General features: G+C 44.8%; 1 protein-coding gene across 1 annotated transcript in view; it reads right to left on the minus strand.

Annotated features, from left to right (window-relative positions):
• Positions 1-24,619, minus strand: part of AGPS (alkylglycerone phosphate synthase) — a 1,795,747-nt gene that overhangs the window by 1,694,395 nt on the left and 76,733 nt on the right. The window lies entirely within an intron of this gene.

Genomic DNA, 24,619 nt, shown 5'->3' on the forward strand with positions numbered 1-24,619 from the left:
AACAATTCGCTGTTGAATATGGTACTTACCCTGAAAGAGTTGACTGTGGGTAACAATGATAATGGTTCCATACAACAACAGAACAATAAGCGAGGTTTATTTACCTCCAACAAGTTTGGAAAGGTCTCCTGATCTTGGTAAAATTGTGACTAGTGCATGTGCATCCCCCCCAATTAATGAGGCCTCTTACTCATCATCTGATTATTCTGATGAAGAAATATCGGAACCTGAACAAATAAAACTATCAAAAGCAGTATTCTCACTCTGCTCTCCATAAAGAACAGCTATTAGTCAAAGAGCTAATATGTATATGGGTGATAAATGTAGAATCAATGTAACTATATACGATTGTTAAGGCAAATAAACCACAACAAAAGAAAGTCCAATTATAAAGAGGTAGCTACCAACCTAGATGATTAAAAAAATCATGGATAAGGCCTCACAATCAAGAACTGAAACTAAAGGTAAATTAGGACTCATGAATGACCCATACTCTATTAGCGATGATGTGATATTTGATATAGATAATGTAACATTCAATGGTAACATAGAACCCCTCTAGAGTGTTACCCAAAGCTATATATATATATATATATATATATATATATATATATATATATATATATATATATATCCAACAACAAGCCTGTTCCTCAAAAGAAACAATGTTTTAGAATTACTACATCAGGTAACTGATCGTGTGTGATGACCACAAAGGACATCATATTAGTGGAGATACCATATACATCTATGTCTAAGTCAACTGGCCGATATTTGATTTTGTATCTCCCATTATATCTGGATTGATACTCATTAATTCTAATGTTTTTTGTCTAATGGGTTATGAAGTCTCAAGAGTTCAAGGAACAGCCTCAAATTAATGAGAACATTTTTCACCATAGGTGCATTAGACTGCAGACATTTTGATTGATGTCCAATCATTCTTGTGTTCATTGAATGAGTATTGTAAGGGTGCTAAAGACGTAGGTAGAAAAGCAAAAGAAAACCTAGGTTTCCCCATTCCCAAGAGGGGTTTTATTGCCCATCTAAAGATCCAAGGTGACTGTCGAGATTTTTGTCAAGGTAAAAGTGACCATTGTCTTGTGTCAAGAAAACCCCACTTCTGGCCCTTACACTATAAACAAAAGAGTAAGGTAGTGTTCCGATACCAGGAGAATGGGTTATGGTTTAAGTCTCCATACCATGTTTCCATGGTGAACCAGGATAATTCCTCCCTTCTCCTGGCAGTCCGTCTCAAACTGCCCGGGGGAATGACTTCCTTCCCCAGGTCACGGAGTTCCAAAACAATTTCAAACAATGTTCCCTTTTCGGTGGGCCAGGAGAATGTCTTGCTTCCTCTGGTGTTTGGTCTCAATATCAAAAAGACTCAGGGGAATGACTCCAGTCCACTGGATTTGAGGCTTCCCCTCCAGGGTTTTTCATATTTGGTGGTGGGGGGGATATCTATGACTGGTCGCTGTTGGTCCGTGGGGTTAGTCCTGCCACTGTAGTGAGGTTCGTGGCACTCACAACTCTGGTACGTCTCCCTTGCCCAGTGTGGGCAGAGATTGTGGGGCAATTGCTCTGACCGGTACGCCGTTCTCTCCAGAGTCCCCTCTGGGTCTCTCATGCTGCCCCTTACCTCTCTCGGGGTCGTAGCACTTTGCTGGAACTTCCAGGTACTGGCGAGGGATGGTGCGGCGCCTCTGGCTCTCACCAGCTGGATGGGACGATTGCCTCGGCTTGCTTGCCCTTCAATTGCTTCCACGGTTGGGACTGCTCCTGCGTGCCCACCGAAGAACCAGCTCAGCCATCCGCCAGCGTTTTCCTGACTCTCTCCCCCCCTGGGTCTCGCAGACCCATTGGAAGCTCCCGCCTCCTGCATGCTCGACGGCTGCAGCCCATCAGGGCTGAATTCGACACAAGACAATCCCTTTTATACTTTGTTGCTGTTTGAAACATAGTCCTTTGTTGGTTTCCCCATGGTAATCCTTGGATCTTCACAGGACCTCCTCGACTCAGTACTGACATGGTAAGTACTCCACTTCTTCGTCTCAGTACTGACCATTGCATCAAGAGGTTCTGCTTTACAGCAATAGACAGGAGTCAAAGTAAAGATTGGAATCAGACAGAGGGGCTAAAAGGAGTGTAAGTGATTTCAAACCAGCACTCCAACTAAGTCAATGCCTAGTATGGGATGCCTAATGGAAACCCTTATTTATATATTTTTATGTCAAAAGTTCATTTAATTCTGGATGATGTAGCCTTATATAACGCCCCTTTCTTTGAATCCCCCCGGCCTCACTGAGCCAAGAAGTAGGTTTGTTTTGCAAAGTTAAATAGATTACACTTTTATGAATAATATCTGAATATCACACTTATGAACAGCAACAATGATCAGCAATGGGTAATATTACAATATCAACAATCTCTTTAATCAATTAGGAGTAGGGATAGGAAGAATAATCTAGCGGAGAATACTTTGTATGGGTTCAAGACATTGCAACGATAGGAAGAAATGCAAAACAGAAATACAACTTGATATGACCAATCAAAAGACAATATGATCACTCTTTCCCCTGTTACTACTCACTCCCCCCAACATGCAATATGACGATGTGGAATGAGGGCACACAGGTATCAGGAATAACAATCAACAATGCAGTTCAATCCCAATTCGCCCAGCAAGCTTAGAGAGACCAGGTATGATTTTAAAACAGGTCAATTGCTTTTAAATGTGGTTTGAATTGAATGGGAAAAATGCTAAAAATGATTTTAATTCGCTAAATGAGATTCAGAACTAGCGAGAGTGGCTTGGGATAGGTTCAGGTCAACACTAGCAATGATTGTTGAATGGTTAGCAGATGGAAAATGAAATACAGAAGCTGAAAGCAAGAAATAGCTGTTTTTTTACATGGGGTGAAATGGAGCCAAATTGCAAATTCGCGGCAGCTTTTCCTAGATCGTTTCTAGGACGCAGGGTTCAAAAGTTAGAGGTTTTTGTGAAGGTAGATTTTCCAGAAACAGAGTCAAGATTCAAAATGAAAGATGCGCTTTAAAGATTAGGAACCAAAATGGACTTATACTAAGGAGCTATGAAAGTACAAGATACCCAACGGGACAACCACCAGAACAGGGCGCCTTCCGCTCCGATTGCTGTGCGCCAGGACACTACTTTCTTCAGAAAATATCAGCGCACAGATGATTATCGCTACAATTATCACCGACTATATAACAAGAAGAATTCAGGATGGACACAAGATTCTATAATGCAGTTCTGGATAGTTTGAAATGGATTGACTAGGATTACTTTAAACTAAGAGATTACTATGGACAGTTCTGTACTAAATACTCACTCCTATGCTTTGGAATGGAAAGGCCAGTCAAAGATCTGGTCAAGGGTTTGGCTGGGATTCTCTCGCCACCTAACAGGTCTCAGGCACTGGGTTCTGCTCTCAGCAAGGCCCTCTGGTCTGTGCGGTCTCATGGACTGGATCCGACGGGTTGGTTCTGGGTACAGCTCTGCTCTATGGGTCTGGATCTTGGTTCTAGCACGAGGTTCTTAGCTAGAACAGCAAAACAACTCAGCCAGGCTGTTGGATTTTGTGGTGCCCCTTGGAAGTTTAGGGGTTAAAATCAGGTTACTAGATTTTAAAGGCCTGCTGAAAAGGGTTCAGCTTTTTGGATTGGGACCTTCCGCTTCCAAGTTCTAGAGTCTGGATCTTCCTGCAGGGTGCTTCGCCAGTGGATCAGTTTATGAGTGGAAGTGGGTGTCCTTCTGTGTCCTCAACAGTCCCTATTTATCCATTTTCCAAAATGGGTGGAGAGGCTGATTGTCTATGCCCACCCCTCTAAGGATCCGATAGGTCAGAGAATTCCCTGTCCCCCGATTTGGGAAAGTAACTGTGTGTCATCATGTGTCAGAGTGATGCTGCCATTTACAATCTAGGGAAGAACCTCCCCTTGCTTTTACCCAGAAAATCTATTTTTCCCAAAAAACATATTTCCAATATGCATAACTTGTTAATATTACATATACACATTACAGATTAATTAAGGCATGTCTCGGTTCAAGTCCCATGTTCCTACGAGTTTCGGTTAAAAAAATGACAGTTTTTTTCACGCTTTTTGATGGTTACACGTTTTCGGATCTGTAAAAGTTTACATATACATGCACATACCATCTGGTCATACTTCTGTAATTTTTCATGTTCCTAGCACAACCACAATAGCTATCAAATTAAAAACCTTTGTAGTTCAGTCTCAGAACATCGCACAGATTCCAGATTAGTTTTAAACTGAGCAAATTTTTCATTTTAATAATCTCCAAGTTTCATATTTTTGCAAGTACCATACAATTTGTTATAAGTCTTTTCCTTAAACATATATTTAGATCAGTTTTAATCCACATTTCAGTCTTGCCCACCTCCAAGATCTTGGCTGAGTCAGAGTCACATGGCTGCCTTCCTGCCAGGGCAGTTTCTATTGATGCCCCAAATTAGCATTTCCATTCAGCTCAAAGGAGCCCTTTGTCTGCACTCAGAGCAACAGGCCAGGGTGCCCCTCCCAGTTCCTTTTCACACCAGCCTGCCAGTTTCTTAGCAGAGCACAGGAGAAAAGATTCCTTTGTTTAGGGAGAAGGTGTGGAATGTGTTTGAAGCCCAATGTGGGAAACTAACTTTTAAACACAATGTCTGAAATTGTCTTGTCTTAAAATATAGCTTACATTTTTAACAAATACAATCAATCAATTTCTTACTTCAAGCCTTTTTAGAATATAGTTTTGAATTGTATCCACCTCTTAGGCTTCCGATAGCAAGTCTTTCTTTGGCATAGTTTAAGTTCAATGTACAACTTTACACATAGCAGGTTTTAAAATTGCAAGCTTCTGACAGAGGTGAGTAATGGTATTATACCCATTTTTGACAGATTTCTTCCAGCAACCATTCTCAAAAGTGGACTTTGTTCAGATAACATACTTCTGCTGACATTATATTTATGTGGATTCTTGAAGTAGAATGATGTTCACCACCCAACAAGGAGGTTGGATCTTTTTGGGTGGGTTGCGAGCCATGATTTTTGCAAATTTGACAGCCAGGGAAAACAGATTTGTAAAACAGCTCTGCGTTTCTTTTACAATGATTTTGCTCTGTGGGCAGCCAAATGATGGGTTTTGGCAGTGGTCTCCTGTGTTCCCACTGACATAGGCAAAAGTGGATGGCGGCCTATTCAGATTTTTACTGCGCACTTTCTGGTGATTTTTAGCGAGCAGCATGCTTTCCGGCGGCCATGCTGATGTTTCTGCTGCAAGCAATGCACAGTAATGTTGCAGGGCCTGGACTAGTGGGTTGAAACATCCCACAGGAGGTAGGGGTGTGATGTGACTTGGTATGCTTCCCCATAGGTAGTTGTCCTCTCCCCATATACCACCCCTATGGGGACCATCGGGTAGCAACCTCACCTCCCTCGGCTCATGCAAGTGACGCCAACCGAAGGTTCGCCACAGTAATCATTCCCGTATAGCCTAAGTCACAAGGACAGATGAGCATATAAGCGACATTTATGGCAGTGACTTAGAATGCATTATTTGCTGTGTTGCACTGATATGAAATATGTTTTTTCATATATTAAACACAACCTCTGCCTCAAGGAAAATGGCTAAGTATGGGCAGACCTCACTGTTCCACCCTTCTAGACCTCAAAACCCAAATTGAGGACCTAAAAGACAACGGCAAACTAGCCCTCCTAAGCCTACTCGACCTATCAGCGGCTTTCGATCTGGTCAACCACCAAATCTTCTGCCAGCATCTGAAATCTGCGGCCCACTTCTCCGACAATGCCACCAATTGGATCAGATCCTTCTTAGACAATAGGCACATGAGAGTATTCTCTCCTACCTCCTCAGCAGATCCCACTCCAGTCCTTTGCGGAGTCCCTCAAGGGTCCTGTGTATCCCCTACACTCTACAATGTATTTACCAAACCATTGTTTGATGTGCTTGACTATCTGGGCGTCACCTATACTAATTATGCTGACGACACCCAGATACTCATTCCCATTATGGTGACTACATTGTAGACTCCAAAGCTCTGAATGACATATACCAAGTCATCCAAGCTTGGATGGCCCAACATGAGCTCTGTCTCAATGACGATAAGACCGAGCTCCTCATCTTGGGTACACAACAGAGACTCAAACTGAACCCTGTGTTCCACTCCTTCAATATCGATGGTAATTCCATCAATGTATCCAAAGATACCAAAACTCTAGGAATCTACTTAGACTCCACTCTCTCCCTATTCAGGCAAATCAACGCAGTCACTGCTGCCTCGGCGTTTACTTGTAAACTGATCACAGCCTGCTGTCCATTCCCGTCTACTCAGAATTGCATCACCCTTGCCAGGGCGCTGGTCATGCCCAAACTGGACTACTGTAACGCTCTGTACCAAGGCACCAACAAGCATAACCTCAACAAACTCCAGATCACCCAAAACAATGCTATTAGAGCGGCCCTCAACATCCCAAGATCAGCTCACATCACTGAAACTAGGAAGAACCTTCACTGGCTCTCAGTCGCCCAAAGGGTATCCTTTAAAGCGCTTGCCCTGACTTACAAATGCATAAACAACCAGCCCCCCCCCCCCCCCCCCATTTACCTAGCCTCCCGTTTCACCCAGTACATTCCATCTCGGACACTCAGATCTGCCCAAACTCATGGCCTCACAATCCCCAGATACAAGCTTCAAACAGCGGGATGTTCTAGCTTCCCAGTCCTGGCTGCTAAACTACGGAACACCTTGGCACTTACCATTAGAAATCTACCGTCACTCAACTTATTCAAACAAAGTCAAGCTATGGCTAACTACCACACAAGACTAACTGTTCAGTTAAACTTTGAACACTTTTATTCCCTGTATGCCTGATGATTGATGTTTACACTGTTCTTGCACTCTGTTTTAGATGAGGTACAGGTACGTTTATTGCCTGCACTGTAAGTCCTTTACTACTGTAAATACTCTCCTGTATATATGCCAATCATGTAAGTTTTTCTGTCTTGAAGATATGCGCCCGGTTGCCCTCGGCCTGGTTTTGCGCTATACAAATAAATAAAATACAAATACAAACAGTCATCATTTCCTTTTTTTCTGTATGAACACACTAGTCCTTTAATAAGCAGACCTTGCTTTTGGATTAGACAAATAAATAGGCTATGATGGGCCAATACTGTGTAATCAATTTACGTATAGATGTATAAAATGTATGGACATATTAATTCATCATCTGTCCGTTTACTGGCTTTTTTTTTTACTTAGGCAATATTCGCTGTATAAAAAGCAGCTAGAAAAGATCCCACAAGATGCCAGTAGTCAAGTGCAAAAGACGGTCACTGGTGCCTCGATCAGTAAAAATAAATCCTTTGTCTTCACCCTGAACAATATCCTACTTGTTATGCCTGGCTTGAAGCTTGACTCCTGTATAACGCATGCGTCAGCTATGAGGGAGTACAAAGGTCTTTCTCTTTGTGCAACAAGAAGTGAAATCGCATTTTGATGGCTTAAAAATGCTCTGGTCTCACCCCCAAGGAATAAAATATCACAGGAGTATGGGGGAAGAGGAGCTATGGACTAGGTGTAAAGTAGTTACTACAGTGAGCAGCTGGCCTTGTTCTAGCACCATTGTCTTGGTTGATTTTGGAACGGCACTAGTCCAGGACTATGCTGGAACATTTTATTTAGTAGGATGGTGTCACTTTTGCAAGAGATTGAAAGTTTTTCTGAGTAAGGCCATTGGTGGTGACACAACATTCCTTAGATACAGAAGACCATTGAAGTCTTCTGTAATCAAGAGTTTGGACATTAAATTAACATGAGGCAACATTTTATCTTTAAGCTAGTTCTGTGTACGGCGCACCTGCTACATAAATGTGCGTGTAACCTGCAGTACAACGATTTGGCTTCTACTGGGCGCAACTTAGCCCTTTGCCCTTCTGATGTTAAGTTCTGATGTGCCATTATATTGTGTAATAATAGCACCTTTTGCTAAAGCAGTTAGAATGTGAGCAGAACTCACCACAAGCAGATGGGGTAAATAAATGCACTGGATGTCTATTATTTTACCATTAATGCAAAATAGACCAGAGAAGGGCTCAAAGACAAGCCTCACTGACTTACTGAGGGCCTTCCTCAGTTTCCACAGCCCTCCGGGGCAACTCCGGTAAATCCTCCTCAAAAAGGCGTTGAGGGCGCCGGCCGAGGCGCTGACTACTTCAACAACGGCTTCAGGGCCGAAGCCCCAAGCTTGTCCTTCGATGGCCTCGGCGCAGACGACTTCCTCAGAGCCTCGAGAGAGTCCCTCGACGGACATGGTGCCGACGGTGTCAATGCCTTCTTAGAAGGCCTCACAGGCTCCGACGGTCTCGAGGACTGGGACTTGGCACGGCTATGGCGATCAACCTTGTCCGATCGGGACCTCGACGGATCCAGATTATTGCGTCGGCCGCCCGAGCACGAACGCGTGCAAGCGGTGGTTCTAGCTCGTTCCTTGCCGGCTTCTCTCGAAGGCACGGATGGAACGGTGCCCTGCAATTCGAAAATCGCCATCATCTGCTGGCGGAACGCATCCCATTCGGCAGGCGATGAGGGTTTAGTGGGACAAGATACCCGCCACAGGACGGGGAAGGCGACCGGTGACGGCACTTCCTTGAATGCCTCGAAGAGGCAGAGGAATGGCGGGACCGAGACCGAGACCCCCCTGGACTTACGCCGACGCGGAGAGTCGCCCCTCGAATTGTCGGTCAAAAGATCAGTAGATTTCGGCTTACAGGTTTTAGAAACCCTACCTACTGACAACTTTTTACGCTCCCGCAAGGCCTTCGAAGTCAGGGACTGGCAGTCATCGCAATAATCTTTGGCGTGGCTTTCACCGAGGCACCAGAGGCAAATACCGTGCAGGTCCGTAATGGACCTTTTGGAACCGCAGTCCCGACACTTTTTGGCTGTTTGATAAACTGTGCTGAAATTATCCTGACGAAAACATTGTTGTGAAGAAAAGAACCACATAGAGTACTTGCAGTAGTGTTAGTATAGTCATCCTGGCAGGAGAGTACACCAGGTAAAGGATGGTTAGTGGTAGTCGTGGCAGGTTAGTGAACCAGGAAAATACATTGTAGTTCTCTATTGTGGTGTATTGTTGTAGCAGGAATAATGTGGCAATGCCACTTGGTTGGGTTTAATAAACTGTATTGAAATCATTGTGACCAAAGACATTGTTGTACATAACAAAAGGAGTGTGTAGTTGTTGTCTTTCCCAAAAGAAGATGAACTTCATGTGCTTCTAAGACAATCCCGTCGCCAAGTGAAATTATACAGGAGTGAAGGAACTTTTAGCTTGGAAACAGAACTTGGCTATTGGGAGAGACGTTTGATACATTACCTTTCTGAACAAACTGTATCCATTGGAACTTTCATTTGGAAATTCCACCTTATTCCTGGGGAAGAGGGATCCAAACCGGGATAAAGGAGTATTAGATTCAGACTATCGTTTTGTCAATCTCGCATTTCCGACCCCTCACTCTTATCTTGCTTTTAGCGCTCTCGTCTTAGTCGGCCATTTCTTGCATGTAGCCTGAGTTAGGTAGCCTCACCTTGCTTTTAGCCCATTTGTTAGTCAACCATATCTTGAAGTTAGCCTAATGGTCTAAGATGGCAATATTCTGCATTTAGCCTAATGGTGTAAGATAGACATATTTTGCATTCAGCCCATTTGCGTAAGGTAGCCATATTCTGCATTTAGTCTAATTGTACATTATAGATAGATGGAACCCAGGATGTAGACATGGTGGTTTGTACAGCTAACCCATTTCTCCTCCCGCACACTGCACCTTTGTAACTTAGAGGAAGTAACAAGCTCATTCCACACACCATGCACTCACAAATAACACAAACGCTATTGTACAACACCTTTGCCACAGGAATGAGACTGCCTTTAACAAGATTTTGAATTGTAGCTTCCCATATAATTCTTTGTCTCCTTAAACAAAATCGACCCAGTTTATCTTCGAGTATACCTCTGCTGCACTCATCCACACACCATTCAGACATGGGTTACTAACAGGGTCTTGGCTACCCTCACACAACTTTAATGGATGAAATGCACACATGCATAATAGCACCTCCCAATTTTCCCAAATTTGGACTCTGGTCACTCCGAGGGCATTTCAACCAACAGGGCGTTAAAAGCATAATTATGATGAAAGGTGCTATACAAGTGACAAAATCAATGAATGGTCGGCGGGCCATCTAATTACCATGAAAATGAAAGTGTTACCAAGGTTATTATTCCTCTTCCAGGCACTCCTCGTGGAAATCGTCCCAAATATACTTTGAAATGGCCAAAAAAAACGTGTACACATTTTGTCTGGGGGAAGTAAGAAACCATGCATAGCTTTGGGATGTTCACACTACCCAATGAAAAGGGTGGAGTAGGTCTTCCAGATCTGAAAGAGTACTACAGAGCAGCTCAATTCCAAATACTTTCAGATAGCTTAAGGGGTAACAAAGAAAAACAATGGGTGGAACTTAAGAAAGACCTCATGGCCCCAGTTACCATAGGTGAGTGTGAAGACTGGAGGGGGGGGTCTGTACTTCTGCTCTCTATATGGTAGAGGAGAGGCACAGAGGTCCCCAGCCAAGATTCTCTATTATAGGTAACGTAGTCTAGCAATCAAGGCCTAGCTTCTCAAGAGGTGATGCAGGCTGGTTCTTAAGTACAGTGTACCCCAATCCTCCACAAAGGAATGTCCACACACTGTTAGTTAATACACAGTCTTTATATAATTAATATTCCAGGTTATGTACACTATCACGATAACTCACTGAGCTCAGTGAATCTACAATGGCCAATATATACATTTCTAAAGTGGTACCACAATTATTATCAGATCGCATTGTGCATAAACTATACTCTGGTTAAATGTTACACAGATCACTTAATAAAGGCAACCAACAATTAGACATAGGAGGGAAAGCAGTTGGTTAGAACAATTGGCAGAATACTGGCCCCTACCACTAGACAGTTCTGTGTGGAGTCCCCCCCCCACCCCCCCACCTGGGCAACCTGTAAAGTAAAGATCCATCACAAGCCCAGGCCATATATTGTTCTGTAAGTCTCATTTCCTTCTATAATGTTTCTACCACCCCAGTGTACCTGGAATAGCAGAGTTAGACGTCGGGTCGTCGACAGATCTTTCTTGAGCGGCTCCCTTTAAAAGCAGGAGCCACGGATCGTCGAGATCCCACAAAGAAAGTGAACTGGGCGTCGAGGCGGCAGCTTCGGTCCCTGCGGTGCTCGTCGTCGACGAATCGAAGGCGTCGTGCAAGTTTATGAAGAACTGTGGCCTAGCAAGGGCGTCGAGTCGTCCGGCGTCTCTACGGTCGTTTGGGTGGCAGGCAAACCACTGGTGGATGCTCCTCGGCGCGTCGACGGCCTGGCCTTCTCAGGCTGGATAAGGTGGGCGGCGGTGCAGACGAGCGCATCCGTGAATCAAAAAGTCTTAGGCAAAGGAGCATTTGGCTCTGGTTGGCGGCTGCACGACATCAAGCAGTCCACTCTTCTAGGCAACGGTGGACGGAATGTCCGGTGCTGATCTTCATTCGGTCGGCAGCCTTTCGAGGGTCTGACTTCCAGGGCGCTACGGCGAAGGTTAGCGGTGCTCGATTGTCCCTCGGGGCACGGGAAGAGGGCACTTAACCAGGTCCTCCCTTGGATCAGTCTCGACTGCTTTTGGATTTCGTCGAAGGGATACAGCAGTCAACCTTCTTCTTCAGGCTCGGCTTCGAGGTTAAGCATCAGTTTCAACTACAGCTTCTGAACAATTTCCAGTGTGAGAGGTCGCCAGATATACTATTATGTCTCTCATCCACACTGCTTGGTCACACTCAGCAGCCAATCATACAGAAGGGCATTCATGCAGTCAGTCAGCCAATCAGGCATACAGTGTATTCAGGCCATACTCCTCCCTCTCAGACACTCACAACAAGGAATGTTTATTGGGACAAGTACCCAGCCATTCAACACTACACACTGCATTCATACCAGTTTCGGGCAGGTCTGTCTCGTTCATTGTGTCATACACCAGAAACCAGACATCCACAACAAGTGCATATTGGTCACACACTCCATTCACCCAGGTCCCACCCACAGGGTGTACCCACAACATAGTCACTGGGAAGGCTCCAGCCAGTCTGGCCTGGACGTCACAACAACTCCATATATAGAACCCCCCCCCCACCAGCCAGTCAGGGGGAAGGTATAGAGTTAGGGCTTCCCGGGACTTTGGGAAAACAAGGTAACGGGCAATAGAAAGCAAGAGGCCACAGGGGCCATCTTGTTTCCTATCAGGAATCAACTGATTCCAATGGCAGGGCCTGGATATCCCAAAATGGAGGATACTCAGAGCACCTGTCAAATTCAGCATGGAGCTGCCACCAGCCCATAACCTGCTCTGTGGGCCACACACAGGTGCCCAAAAACATACACTAGGTGCACAGGGTTGCACCCCCACCCATGGGTGCCATAAGGGTATCCCATGAGTCTGTACACCAAACCAAAAACAGGAAGAGCTGCACTGCCAGGAGTCCCATATGGACTCCTGGGCAGAAAACCATACAGAGCACAAATGAAAAAGGACTACAGGGCAAGGACAGGGCAGCCTTGTCCCTCCAATGCATTTCCAGCATCACAGGGAGCGGCTGTAGGTATCCTATAGACAACTACCACATTGAATAAGGACCTACGCAATCTCATATATGCCGTGGCAATTATGGAGAAAGTAAAAAATGAAAGATACAATTACCACATGGCCCTCTCCGCTCAGTTGTCTATGAAACACCCACCAGCCCCAAGGGCAAAATCAATGATCCACTCCGGCTACAACCCCAATACGAAAGTGGCTAGCAAGAGTGAGCCATCTCTGGCAAGAAGGGAAATTCTGAGTAAACGAGTGCTTGATTAAATATTACATGGGGAACCATTGTCCAGGTACTTACAATTGAAGGGGGTCCTAATGGACTGAATTTGGGAAGTTCAGCTGCATAGGCCATTGATGCCTTTCTAACAAATCGTTACTACACTCTCAAAACAGGCATCTTATCTCCAGACTATATGCTGCCATCGTTGAAGAAGAAAATCCAAGGATACAACATACTTAATCGCAGCAGGGTTAGTGACCTTGAAATCCCAGTAGACAGAGACCTGTGGCCGGACATTTTCAAACAGGTGTGGTCAACCTCGATCGCAATGCAATACAAGATGCACAATTATAGGTTTGTAGAAGTGGTGCTAAAGATGCTAGACCCCACGCCGCCCTCAGACTGAATGCAGCTAACTTGTCAGGATGATCAATAGTTCCAAGTGTTGCAAAAATCGGATTTGTAGTGCCTGGAAGGCCAAAACAAGCACATTAAAGAGCAACCTATATGTTTTGGGTCAGAATGCCTCACGCAGTGAAGGGCATGTTGGGTAGCATACATTTATTATAGATACCAAACTTCTAGGCTTGAAACTGAACAGGAGCTAAGTTCTGATCAAAAATAGACCGGACAACCATTTTGTATTAACCAGGCATTCAGAAGAAGACAGTCAGACAGATCCTAAAATGGTTACTAAGACATACAAAATGGTGGAATTCTGCAAGTTATACTGAAATAATTCCCACATAGAAGTTCAGTGAAAGTCCACTGAAGGAGAACAGGTCTGTGATATAGTGTCTGGACCTCTTGGCAATAATTTTGACATTGACGAGCCAGGGGCACCCATGTAGTGTTCAAGGGAAGGTAGCAATTAGTACAGACAGCTGGTCAGCTAGCAACAGTTGTTGGTGTTGCAGGGAGTCCACTGCAGCTGTAGACTTCTTGGCAGGAAACATGCCATCGGCTGCCAAAATTACCTCGAGGATGATGTCAAATTTTCTATCTTGAAGCATCAAAGGATTCATATTAAAGGTCAAGAACATCTCACACAAATGTAATTAGTGTCTATGCCAATTGATGTCATAGGGGCCTGTGAGCGGCAGTCAAATCAACAAATCACAGACACGTGAGGGTTTGTCTTTACCAATAGAAATGTTGTGTAACAATTATTAAATTACACCAGTTTTGGAACAGTATAAAAAGAGCTGAAATCAGAGCTCAATTGGATTGTTGTTGGTGTTCCTGATGTATGCAGTCTGTTGTATCCTGGTTTGCTGTGAAGAATAAAGGATGATTTTGAAATTTAGCCTGAGTGTTTTGATGCCTTCCTGTTTGGTCTCCAGCCTTCCAGGCTTAATGACCCAGGGGTGTCCGAAGCCAAAAGAGGGCATTGGGACCACCTGTTCAGGTTACTACAGCGTTGGCAGTTGACCCTATATAGCGAGGACCTACCCAGGTACCACCATACATTGCTGGGGGGGATGTGGGAACGTTGGCAACTACTGCCATATTTGGTGGGCATGTCCATTGGCACAGCTATTTTGGACGGAGAGGTTGACCTGGTTAAAGGATATAGATGCCATTGACAGACCAATGTGTCCACTCCTGGTTCTCTTTGGGTTGTGCTGGGAAGCAGGGGCGGAAGTCCCAGACCCGTCAGCGATTCAGAAAGAGGCGATTGTAGGAGGAGATATGGTGGGGAAGTTCGGTGAATGGAGGGGGGGGGGGTGAGGAAGAGGCTTACCTATAGAAGCTCGATTGTAGTAGAGTTATAGTGGAATTATCACACGTGTAATGAAACTCCATTTTAGAAGTTAAATGCCATTTTGAAATTGAGGCCTAGTGCCATGGCTATACTAGTACACTTGCATTCAGTCCTAGGGATTAGAAGGGTGTGCGTGCGTTCTTTCCTCGCAGCCCTGGTTGTGGTGCAGAAGGTCAATTTCTTGAAATGGGGCCGGAATGAGTCTTTGAAGAGTTATCCCACGAAAAAGGGGGATGAGGGCTTTAGGCCTTCACCATCCAGATCTATACGGTATAGCGGCCTGAGACTTCCAAGCCCCAGACACGACCAGTCTAAGAGCCCAGGCCATAAAACTGAAGTGACCACTCAATCAAGAATATCAGAGAGCAGGGGCGGGATGCCCCACCATTAGTTCATGGGATTTGTGCTGCGAGGTGCCAGGGGAAACTAACAAATGTATGCCGCGGATGTGAAAGTGTGGCGGCACCAACGTGCCTGGGATTGGCGTGGGGGGGGGTTCACGTAGTTCTGAGAAAGTGATCACAAACTCACAAGTATTCGCCTCGCTCATGTCCTTGGTACCAGGTGCACTGTAGCAGCTAGGGAACAATGACTTGTATAACTAAAATTGCCAATTAGGGCAGTTGTACCCGACGTGGAAGAAGATGGACAGAGGAGGATGGGACCAATCGCCTGGCATCCTGTAGGGAGCAGGCTATATGTGTATGGGGTCGCACCAACCAGCTACCTGGATTTGCAACCTATGTAATGTACGTCACTTATGACGCTATGTACCTTTAAAACCTATTGCTCATGCTGGTTTTGTCAGAGCCCTTTGTGGCAGCAGAGTTCTTTGTTGGCACACATTTATATTTGAGAATAAAACCTTGTTCTCCTTGCAAGAGGTGTGTGGGCCCTTTTTTCCTAGTGGGTTGTATTTTCTCTGGTGTGAGCGTTGAGGGGTTACTCTACAGTTGGAAGACAACGGGGTACACAACACAGGCTTCACCCACGTAATGAACTTATTGTTAGCAGCCAGGGTATGCATGTCGATTTCTTGGAAAAGGTCCCATACAGCAACACTGAAAGAATGCCTCTATAAAGCCTTTGAAATCTATTACATGGAAAGCCTGACACCGATTCTTTCTGAAACACAATCACTCAGAGTGGCTCCCCTTTATAGCATACAGGAGATGGGTGTTAAGCGAATGCATTTCACCACCATCACATCCTATTTCCATAACTAATGAAACAGACCAGGCCCCGCCCCAACACATGCCATGAAGATATACACAGGTCCTACACAAGGGCTGTGTTTACCCTTCCCTAACTATAGTGAATTCATATCGGTGAATAAAATCAATAGCTGTAAATCCATAATCGTGTTACTTCCCAAGCCCAGAGAACATTGATGGAAAACTAGGCTTGCGGTATAGAAAAGAAGGCCAAACCTTGCAAGATCAATCTGGACGCTAGTTTGACCCCAATGGGAAAATAGTGCGAGGGTGGAAGATATGGGGGTGAGGAGGTGAAGACTTGGAGCATGCAAGAGGTTGTTCCTTATTCTTTTTTCTTTGAGGATTATATTTTAACCACATGGTTACAATAAAGGGTTATGTTGATACCAAGGAATGCCATTGTTATGTCAATCTTGACGTTATATTTCAATTGGTATGGAATGCTCCTCTAAAACCTCAATAAAAAAAATACACATAAATAAGACAATAAATCACAAAACTGAAGAAAAAAAACATTGCTTAACAGAGATATCACATAATGTCACACCTCCATGTAAGAAAAAGGCTGACTATGCCAAGGTGTCCTGTCCATTTCAATGAACGGAGGGATTTCCAGCTTTTTATTTGAGATGAGTTTATTCCTTTTTTCTACCTGTTACGAGAACCAGCATGCACCATTTCTGCACCCCATTGACCAGACACAAACTTGGTTCATGGGATATGTACGAACATGAATTTCAAAAGGTTTTAAGAAATAATCTATGTGAAAACTAAAGTAGTAATATTGGAGTGACAACAAAGGCAACCAATACAAACTGCTGCACACAGGACCGGCAACAAATAATGCAAGGAATGTGAAGTTGGTGGCTTTGAAATGACATCATCCCATCTCTACAGTCCACACCAATAGTTTTGGCACATGTTGCACTAGAGAGCCCCCAAACACTGTATGCCAATTCTGAGTCCAAAGGCTATTTGGAGCTACCTATCATTGGAAGGTTCATTAATGGGGATGTACAACAGTAAAGAAAAGGTGTCAATCGTAACTAAGAAAATTCACTTTAATTGTACAATGAGAATGGGTCAATGAACCTACATTCTGTAGCCACTAGGCTTTAGTTAATTGAGCCTCATTGTTCAAACCTGTGTTCTTGTACTACTGTGCCCCTCGAAAGTTTAATGTTGTGCATCGAACAAGCACTCCCCTCCCCTTCACTTCACTTAGTGACTGACACAAACAGTTATATACACTCTGTTCCAGTGTATTTCGTTTCCTTAGCTTTCAATAGTGAATCCCAGAACATTTGGGATACATTCAAACACTAGATGTTTTCGTAAAGACTGGAGGGTGTGTCTGTACTCCTGCTCTCGCACACCTCTACACCCTCCTGGTAAGCTCACTTGTATTCCCACTGTTGTGAAACTTTACTGCTCGCACACCATCCCCACCCCACCCCACACATGCTTCCTCCCACCACTGTACATACCCCATTTCCGCAAATACCACCTTCTGATGTGCGCCCTCTCACCACAAGCACAGCATGGTCATAGGAACCCTGCTTATGCTTGCCAAATTCCCCCCCCCCTTTCCATGTATGACCACTCACCGTGTTGGAACACGAATAACAGTACGCCAAGCCAAATGTCCAAACCCATTAGAAAGGCCGCAGCCACCCACCTCTGCCTCTGTTAGCATTACGGTACCGCCACCTCATTCTACCCTTGTCAACGTTTCCACTTTGGCCAGTGTTCAAGCATCTGCCACCGTCTTGCCCACCTGTGCCACCCGCTGCTGCCCTTGTGCATGCTAATGTGCCATTGCACACTACATGTCCCAACTCCCATGACGGCCTGTGTGCCCATTAATGCACACCTACCAGCCATGTCTTCTCGTCCATTATGGCTCGTAATTACACCAGTGCGCAGCCACTCCCATCGGGCCATGATGGGCCCCCACAAATGCGGCACAGGAGACCACTTCCCTGATGCTCTGCCGCACTGAAAACTACACTCCTGCACACTAACCCACCTCTCACCACCTGCCAGTCCAGCCTCACCCAAGCCCTTCTCTGCCTGCCACCACACCAGGCACTGATCCGCACAGAGTCAAACACCTACAAGTCCTGCACTCTCCAGCCTCCCACACACCAGGACCCTCATTCCACACGCTCAGCTGGCACCCGCCCTGCACCCATTCTAATATGCCTGCAGCAGAACACAAAGTCGACGATACCACCATGCCTATGCCTGCAGCAGAACACACCCATGACCATGCCTTTGCACATCATCTACACCTCTCCTGCAGCAGAATACAGCCTTGACACCAACTCCTCCACACACGCCTGCCCCACCCTCTAGTCCCATCACATTTATGTGCGCCCTTATCAACACAAGCTCCCTTTGTGCACACGCCATTGCCATCATTGACTTACTACTAGACAATCTAGACTTACTTGCTGTCACCGGAACTTGGCTACACAACGACTACGGTCCTTTACTCTCACTCGCCATCCCCACCAACTACACTATCCTTCGGATGGATAGTCCTGAGAAAATTAGGAGGTGGAGTTGCTCTATTCACAAAACATTCCTTGCCCATCAGAGCTTCACCACTACTCCCACTACCCATCCAAGGATGCAAATCTCTGCTGGCCAAACTTGAGCCGAATGCTCAAACCACCATCAACATCCTCCTACTCTACCACCACCCTAATAATCTGAAAGCACCCGACCTAGGCGTCCCTCTCTTCCTCAACCCCCTCATCAACCATAACACTAAATTCATCTTCCTCCGAGACTTTAACCTAGGGTTTAATGATACTGCAGATGCTGAGTTCATCACCCTCTCGGCTTCGCTTCATGACCTTACACAATCTGTCTCTGCACCCACCAAATCCAAAAGGCTGAATCATTGAATCATCGACTGAATCTCAAACCTCAACACGCCAGTCTGTATTACCTCTGTGTACCCCTCCCCATGTTCTCTGAACTGACCACTCCCCGATTCTTCATTAGCCTTGAACAAGTCTCCACCACCACACGTAAAGAGACCAAACAATCCTCCATACCCTCTAGACACACTTGCAAACTCACACTATGGAATTGCTAGAACCTACCATCCTGTCCTTTGTCCTCGCAATCTGAAAGTAACAACCCCGACACCATCATCTTCACATACAATGCCACTCTGCTTCACACCCTTAACCTCCATGCTCCTCCAACAACCACTGTACAGAATAATAACTCCAGTAACAAATTGTTTTGCGAAGCCCTACTTAGACATCGATCACTAACATCGCTGGAGAAAGAACCCCCCTCCCTCAATCCAATAAAGAAGCTTTCCTCTCCTCTGCTAGAAACTACAAAATGGCCATAATCACAACCAGGTCTGTTATCAACACTAGAATCCAGGAAGCCAGGTCCAACACAAACTTTTCCGAGGGCTTGTACCGCCTGCCTCCAGCTTCAAAGACAGAAACTGGTGTACCACGATCCAAATGGCAGTAGCGGACAAAACCCATAGGCTAAGAGACAAAAAAAACATCTTGAAGAACTCACTACTTAGCAAAGCACCTGCGCCTCCTCCTCACACCTTCATTGACTCCACCACTACCACCCCTCCTTCTTTCCACTTTACAACACCTGAAACCGCCCAACTGCAGAGGTGACATGTGCCCTTCTAACATTGTTAAGCTCTGTGCCACCGCGCTCGCGCACATTATTTCTAGATTTATCAATGCCTCCTTTGTGTCCAGTTATGTTCCTATAACCATCAAAGCAGCATGGGTTACACCTCTACTCAAGAAACTCTCCCTTGACCCTTCTCTCCCGACCAACTATCGCCTCATCACCACCATACTCTGAATCCTCTGCACTGTATGTAAACTTGAATATATGTATGCTCGTTATGTAACCATGCCCCAAGTTGCGCCCTGATGCCTGCGGGCCTGACGGTGTGCGTTACAAATAAAATACAAATAAATACAGCGCCCTACTTATTTAGAATTCTTGACCGGACATCCTGTACACAACTCTAAGCTCACCTAGAGAATCAATGCCTCCTCAGCACCCACCAAATCAGTATTCACACCTAGACATCACACCGAAGCTGCCCTCCTTGACCTCAAGCTACAACTTGACTGCTTGAGACTCAGGAGACCTTGCCATCCTTCTTGAACTATCAGCAGCCTTCGACTTAGTTGACCACGACATCCTTTACCAGAATCTAACGACTAAATTCAACCTCTCCAACGATGCCACCAGCTGGATCAAATCGTTCCTTAGCGAGCATACATCTAGGGTTTTCATAGGGTCAGAGGCTGCTGACCCCACTCCAGTACCATGCTGCATCCCACAGGGATCCTGCATCTCCCCCCACTCTCTACAACATGTACACAAGACCTCGATTTGACCAACTCAACATAACAATATACTAACTTTGAAGATGATACGCAAAATCTCCAGAAAATCACTGGGAACCACAGCCTCGACTCAGCCCACATCAACTAAGTCTACAGCAGTATTCAAACTTGGATGGCTTAAATCCACCTTTGTCTCAACAATGACAAAACAGAGCTCCTCATTGTGGGTCCCCCGCAACCCCTTGAGCTCAAACTACTAGACCCCGCCTTTGCATTCTTCTCCATAGACTGCAACACGACCACGGTCTCCAGCCATGTAAACACACGGTCTACCTGGACACAGAACTTCCCATACACAAGCATGTTAACTCCTTGGCCTCATCTGCAGTGTACGCCACAAAATGTATCAACTTAAGGTTGAAATGTCTCCATTATTGGTACCAGACTAGACTACTGTAACATCCTTCAATCTGGCACCTCCTCCAAAACCCTTACCAAACTACAATTGATCCAAAATAATGCCTTACTTGCTGCCTGGATTATGAAACGCACCAATCACATCTCAGAAGCTAGGCGTAACACCCACTGGCTAACAGTCAAAGCCTGGATTGAATTTAATATCCCCATCAATAAGATACCACTGGATCCATAACACTGCACCCCCTTTTCTCACCCAGCGCATCTCAAGAAAAAAATATTCCTCGCTTTTCTGTGTTCATCGTCCGCCCTTGCCTCATCTACTCCTAGACAGAACAGAAAGAGAGCAGGGAGGGTGAGCTTCCCAGTTATTGCCCCCACCTTGAGGAACTCCCTCGCGCCTCTCATCCAAGATGAGCACTCATTCACCCGATTCAGGAAACAACTGAAAACCTGGTTGTTCGACAAATACAACTAAGACCACTACCGGCCTGCTGCCCACGGCACCTTGACTTTAACACTAATGTTCACGGTTTTCTATGTTACCTACCATGTACTAGTGCCGTGATACCTACGGGTCTGGGTGCTGCAAACAAATAAAATAAATAAATATAATGGCCAAAGGTCTGCAACGTCCAAGTAACTAACCTTTCTTCGAAGCACCAATGGTAATGTTGCAACCCCTGGTCATCCCAAATTATTGGGTTCTAATCTTTGTACCTTTCTTGGAAGCTTGGTTGACCACTAACAAAGCTCACAAAAAATGTACTTTGAGCCCATCCAACCAGGCGTTCCATCCAAATAGGGAAGCTGGCTAAGAGATTAAAACCGGGTTTTGTTCAGATGGCGAAACAGGATCGTGCACTTTCTAAACCGCAAAATAATGCAGTGAGTGGTCAAGAGACAGAACTTGCCATTGGAAGAAAGGGTGCATGACTCAGAGGAATTCTACGGGATAACGCGGCGTGACAAGTAACACTGTGCCCTTCAAGTCTTAGGTTCAATAATTTGGGCTTCGATTTTCAGAGGAGTGGCTAAAACTACATGGTTCTACACAAATTGAGCGAAGCGCGACGTGCAGCCCAGTGGTCAAATTCAGTCTCACAAAGGAGAGCAGAAATGGGAAGCACTGGAGCTCGGTTACAACATTAAAGGCAGCACTGCTAACAATCGGCTACTTATCACTTGAACAATGAGCCCCTTTAAACATTGCACAATACAATCGCAGTCATCAACGATGCAATCAAGGCGTGGTGATGAAAATGTGCGGTACTGAAGGTGCCACAGGAAGCAGAGCAAACGGTCAGCTGAGTAAAAGAGATAAAATATAACACCAGAAAGCAGACGAGATGCACACTGTGGGGCAACGGTTAGCCCATGTGATCAACTAATACAGTAACACAAAGTGTTTCCACATGCCTTGACACAGCAATATCCATCCGTGAATGGTAACACGAAAGAGCCTGTCTAAATCTCGATTTTATAACCAAATTTAGAGCTCTCAATCTCAAATTTGGAAAAAAATGTTTTAAACAAAAACACAAAATGTTTATACATTGCAGCATTTCAAACACGAATTCAAGGCTGGGAACAAAAGAAAAGTAAGTTAAATCTCCAGCGGCACAGAAGTACAAAGTGCTACCATTTCTAACTAAATAAGTAAACTAGTAAAGGGTTTGTTTGTTATTAAATACGTATTGGGATTTTATGGAGATCCTACAGTTATAAATATGTTAGAAATTAAACCACATTTTGTAGTGTTACTTTAAAAAAAATGCATCGAAAAAATGCATTTTTTGTAGGTAAAGGTTTTTTAATGAATTATAATGGGTTTTTAGGGGTAAAAAAAAAAAAAAACGGGGGTTGGGTGACACCACCATTTAAAAAGTTCTCAAAAATGCATTTCTTCGGTGCATTTTTTTTTCCGAAGGTTTTGCATTGGAAGCTTTTGCATTCGATGTAATCGCTAGGAACCTAAATTTGGGCTTTTGTGTAGGCAGCTGCCGTGCACTGCCAGAATGGTAATACTGCCCGGAAAATGGCACCAGCTGGAAAATAATGAGAACACCTGGTCTCTTTTGAACAACTATGGTCCACTTCACTTAACAGGAATGACACACCCATATCACATCACAGAAAAAGAAAAAAAAACATTCTTCCAACGCTGAATCCCTTCCTCTGTTTTTTAAAGCATCTCTTTTTAACGTTTCCATCCGCTCATGTTACCCTTTCTAGTTTTCTTTTAGCCAGCCTAGCAAATTCTGGATACTCCTAAGAGGGGCACAGTACACCACTCCACGTAGAAGCCAAGGTGCTCCTAGACTACTACGGTGATGATTTGGTGCAGTATGAAAGCATATTAACATAATATAAGACAGGAGATCAGTACCTGCCAAATGTCTAGAAAGTAACTGTACAAAAAACTAAAATACAGAAAGGCCCAAACATTGGCCCCTATGTCTCTATACAGTTTGAACTGTATATTTTTATTTTTGACTTCCGAGTAGCAAACACGCCAAGACTAATGCTGCAGGAGTAAGAGGGATGTGGGATGCAGTAGACAAAAGTATCAGTACCTGTGGTTGGCGAGTCTCCGCTGCATCAATTCCACCTTCAGCACCCCTGCAGAAAGGCTACCCCACACTTCAGTCTTGCCTGCATTTATTTTTCTTCTGGCAACGCTCTAAATGCCTCAAGTGGCTCTCAAGTGTGCAAGCAAGATGGGCAGAAAAGCAGCAGTAGATTTGCCATAAGCAATTGATATATTTTAGAGGCTTAAGATAATCGTTTTGGGAGAATGGTCTTGAGAATTTATTTGGATTCAAAGCATTGGGTGGTAGGCAGAGATGTCCAGTGCATGGCTTTGTGTTAAAGCTGCTCATGGAGAAAGAATAGCTGCAGGACAACGCGTTTGTCTTGGAAGCAAGATAACGCAGTGGAACACAGGTTCGAATCCCGGTCCCGCGCTTATGAACCACTCGGTATTAAGCGGGTTATTAAAGAACAATAATTATATTTCATCGCCAGACAGGGGGACGCACCTACCAACAGTGAGAGTAAAGAAGGGGGGCGCTGGGTCCAGCTACACAGGATTTGACACAGGCCTTCTAAGCCACAGATGCCCCGTACAAAAGGGCTTCACCAGAAAGGGTAGAGGGTAATGATGCATTGGGTGTACTGGACTGAGTGGCGTACCTGGGAGAACCACTCAGACTACGTTCTTGAGCTATAAGGAGGTGACCAGCCACAAAGGTATCTACCACAGAATTTGAAGGGCATCATCTAACTGGTATTGTGCGATTGTCCCCTTTCCCACCAGCTGCAGGGTGCCTTGTGTTCCGTTCTCAATGGTGCTGACCAATAGTAATGTATTAAAATTCTGGTGGTCAGCAGAAATGTTACTTCCGTATTAAAAAGTTGTTCCGGGGTGGGGTGTAAATAAAAGAGGTACTACATGGGGAGGGCATTCTAATGGGAAACGGTTTGCTTCAATTACGCTTCACTTATCAATGTAAACTTCGAGGACGTGATGCCTACGAACCAATGAAATCCCTGGGAAATAAAAAAGTGATTACTCCAACTTGCAAATGTTCCAATGGATTTACAACCATTGCATTTCTTGGTATAAAACTACTGTTCGCATTCCATTCAGATGTCAGTCTCTCGATCAGAGCCTATACACTGTTCTGTTTGATTTGTGCTCCCCCAGCTGTAATAAACAGCATTGCTTCTTGCCAAGTGTTTTCTTTAAATTTTGAGTATGTGGTCTTTATTATGCTCCATTTGGTGGTCCCCTGACTATAGCTTTAAGAAACAAAACAGCTTTGCCTCCTTTTCTAACTTTCCTGACTTTTCAAATACAGAGGAGATCAACTTCTGCTGAATGAAGGG

This window comes from Ambystoma mexicanum, chromosome 9 (assembly GCF_040938575.1).
Source record: "Ambystoma mexicanum isolate Mex_15411 chromosome 9, UKY_AmexF1_1, whole genome shotgun sequence".
NCBI lineage: Eukaryota > Metazoa > Chordata > Amphibia > Caudata > Ambystomatidae > Ambystoma > Ambystoma mexicanum.